The sequence below is a fragment of the Crocodylus porosus genome, unplaced genomic scaffold, assembly GCF_001723895.1.
Source record: "Crocodylus porosus isolate Cpor-Errol unplaced genomic scaffold, CroPor_comp1, whole genome shotgun sequence".
Taxonomy (NCBI): Eukaryota; Metazoa; Chordata; order Crocodylia; family Crocodylidae; genus Crocodylus; species Crocodylus porosus.
Window position 1 is genome coordinate 139,025,415 of NW_017728886.1, and position 3,809 is coordinate 139,029,223.

The following is a 3,809-nucleotide window of genomic DNA, read 5'->3' on the forward strand; positions in this document are numbered from 1 at the left end:
AGGCTAGATATCAGGAGGCGCTACTTCACGGTCAGGGCGGCTAGGGTCTGGAACCAACTTCCAAGAGAAGTGGTGCTGGCTCCTACCCTGAGAGTCTTGAAGAGGAGGCTAGATGAACACCTTGCTGGGGTCATTTGAACCCAGTAGTCTTTTCTGCCATGGCAGGAGGTTGGACTAAATGATCTGCTCAGGTCCCTTCCGACCCTAGAAACTATGAAACACTGTCTTCCACCAGAAAGACTGGCTCAAGACGACATGGAGGCATCTGAGGTCAGAGCACTGGTACCTCTTGGACAACATCATCATTCGAGGTAGAAACCTGAGAGATGTGTTTGTCATGATGGCCATGAAGGGATCTTAAGACTGTTGGACAGACCACTGACTTGTGCACTTAGTGATGAACATCCACCTGGCACTGAAACACCAGAAGACACAGAAGGCCACCCAGAGATGGCTGGACTTTGCATCTCTGAAGTACCCTGGACAGCAGAAGGAGTTCCAGGCCCAGTTGTATAGTGCACTGGTGCAAGTCCCTACTGCTGATGCCATCTCCATACAGGCACACTGGGAGCAACTCAAGTCCACTGTCCAAGATGCCTGCACCCAGAATATTGGGTTTGCATTGAAATGGAACTAGGACTCGTTCTACACAATGATGATTAAATTTATGATCTCCTCAAGCAGAAGCATGCAGCCTTTATAGCTTGGCAAAGCCATCCACAAACCCAGTGAAAGACGGCACTGTACCACGAGCTGAAGACTGAGGTCCAGCGACACATCCTTGACATGAAGAACAACTGGTGGGTGGAGAAGGCACATGTGATGCAGAGCTATGTGGAGCATGATATGCGTAACTTCTACCAGGCTACGAAGACAACCTATGGACCCTGCTTCATTGGACAAAACCTTGTGGTGCTTGCGTCAAATCCTGGAGATCAAATGAGAGGACCACCAGACCAGCATGAGCATCCTCTATGAAGCTGTGTCCATCAGCATCGAAGCCTTGTGCTTGATAAATCAACTCCCTCCCTCACCAGATTCTATTTTCCCAGTTCTCTGCTGGCCAACACCCAAAGGGTGGCCAAAGGAAATGGTACAAAGATGTACTCAAGTACAGAGACAGACACCAATGTCTGGGAGACCATTTGGTGTTGTGCCACTTGGTCCACCAAGGTGCATACCACTTTGAGGCCCAATGACTCTATGCTGAGGTAGAAAGGTGGTAGCAGAGAAAGGAGGAGGAGACCACTCCGGAGCTGCAAATCCCACTCCTCTGTGGAACAACATGCCCCCATTGCCAAAGAATGTGTGTATCCAGATTTGGGCTTCTCAGTCACCTGAGGACCCAGCAAGCCTGATTGATGTCATCTTTGACTTTGAGGGACTGCCAACGAAAATATTTAAATACAGTCAAAAATTTTGAGGAATTCTTTGAAAGAAAATCTAATGGCATGGGTGGCTCCCCCATCTCCTGGATGAGATGCTAATCTTAGCCCCTCCCTGCCCTTCATTCCTAGATAAACATCCTCCTGGTGAGCCTACCCCTCCATCCCACCTGCCCCTTTCCCCAACCCAACGTACTTTGATTGGCTCCCAGCACTGGCAAATGCCAGTAAAACTGGCATCCAGAATGGGTTTTTAGATGCAGCAGGGTTGGTATGTTTGGGGTGGAGTGGCTGGCAGGTTGTCAGTGTAGGTGGGTGAGGGTCTAAAAATAACATGGTGCCAGGGTGGAAGTAGGAAAAATGCAGGCCCAGGGCTGGGCTTCCCCAACCCCAGGGCTATGCTGTACAGAAGTTAAATTAGATCAGTCTCACAGGACCTGATCTAAGTTAGACTACCTCAGAAATGTATTTACCTTGGATTAGGCCAGACATTTTTAGAATGATCTAAACTTCATGAATTTCTGTATAGCTCAAACTTAGATTGACCTAACCAGGGACAAACTAAATTAGATTGGGTGGCCATTTTAACTCACTTTAACCTCCCTCTAACCTCCCCAAATGTCTGTACTTAGGTATAGTCTTAGAGTTTAGTGTATTTGAATTATATAATTTGTTGCAAATGTATATAAAATGCCACTGTCTGCCTTCTGCCATATGATCTGGTAGCAAATTCAGGTGCTGTGTACTAATTATACAGCACCATGTCATGTAGGATTTAATGATTCTGGAAATCACCTTAGCTTTCTCTTTTACCAAGATGATAACTTGATTCTGTGGAAACATTTATTCTGTCTCTCCCAAATGTCAGGCTAGTTGGTACAAGGACAATGACTGCATTACAGGTTTCACCTTGGAAATTAATTCCCAAGCCTGGCCATGTTTATAAGATCCATCTCTTCCAGCTTTCTACTAATGATAGGTCTTGGGAATTCCTTGCTATTTAATTTAGTAGTTGGAATTACCCTTTTGTGTTTCCTTCAGAGTAACTATTTTGATTGCTGTGAGATGTTTTACAATGTACACTCTATATTCTTATTTTAAATTTTGTAAACTGTGCCCCAGCTACAGTGATTACAACTGCTTTGCAAGTGTGCATAAATAGTGAAAAGTTGGTTTGCTTCTGGGTGGTAAATTGAGGAAGGTGCCAAACTCTTAAGGGATGCATAAACAAAACAGGGGGCAAGGGATAAGCTAAGATCGAGTTCATAGATATATAAAACATTATACCAGTCTAGGAAAAACCTAGTGGTTAGGTCAGTCACTTGAGATGCATAAAGACCAGTCTGGAGTATTTGCTATGCTTAATAGAGGTTAGGGACTCGAGTATAAGCTTCTTTAATCTTCAGTGAGCACCAAGAATCTTGGTTTAAAAATCACAAGTTCCCAAACCCACATTTCTCAGTGATTACAATGAAACAACACCATAGGTATAAGTTGAACAACATTTTTTACTGACATATTTACAATTTTAAAGCAACTTTCAAGTCTACCAGTGCCTCAATTACTATAATAAAATAAATTCTAAATACCTACACATTTTGGCATTTAATTTGGGGTTTTTTGTCATGGAAAAAATCAGAGCTCTCTTTACCCCTATCACTCACCAAAAAGCAGGTCCATCTGTGGCTGTCCCCCACCACTGTTTTGAGGTGCTCAGCAGCCGTGATCTGCCAGTGCCCTGCCCATGCCATTGCCCTTCACTCCCAAGCCACAGCTCCTTCAGCCCTGCTGGTGTCCCTCCCTCCTGACCAACACCCCCTCCCCAGCCCTGTTGGTAACCCTCACTCCTGACCTATAACCTCCCCACCCCCAAGCCCTTCCAGTGCCTGACCTACAGCCCTCTGGGCCCTGCCAGTGCCCCTCATTACCCACCCTCTAGCCCTGGGCTCAGGCCAGCAGCTGCTGTTGGGGGCAGAATCCACAGCCTCCTGCTCCACCCCCAAGCAGCACCTGAGCCCTGGCTTCCACCTGTGGGAGCCAATAGCTGCTGCGGTGGAATGGAGTTCAGAGCCTGGCTCCTCCTCCCCCATGTGCTGCACAGACCGGAGTGGAGCCCAAGGGGATGGCATATGCTGGGGTGGGGGGGAAGAAATGGGAGGCATGTACTCCCCCAGTTTTGTCCACAGGGTGAGATGGATGTGGGCTGCCCACTCTGCTCAGGGCTTCCCACCCTGCTGCTCTCTCCCCAGGGCCTCTGTACGGAGTCTGCATGGCAGCAGGGAGCCTCCCTCTGGATGAGCCATCTGCAGTTCCATCCCACTGCCTGCCTGGATCCTGAATCTGCTCATTCCAATTCTGGGCCCCAGACTTCATGCACTATTTTGGCTGGGCAGCAGTCCCAGCCCCACTCCTGCCCATTTCCTC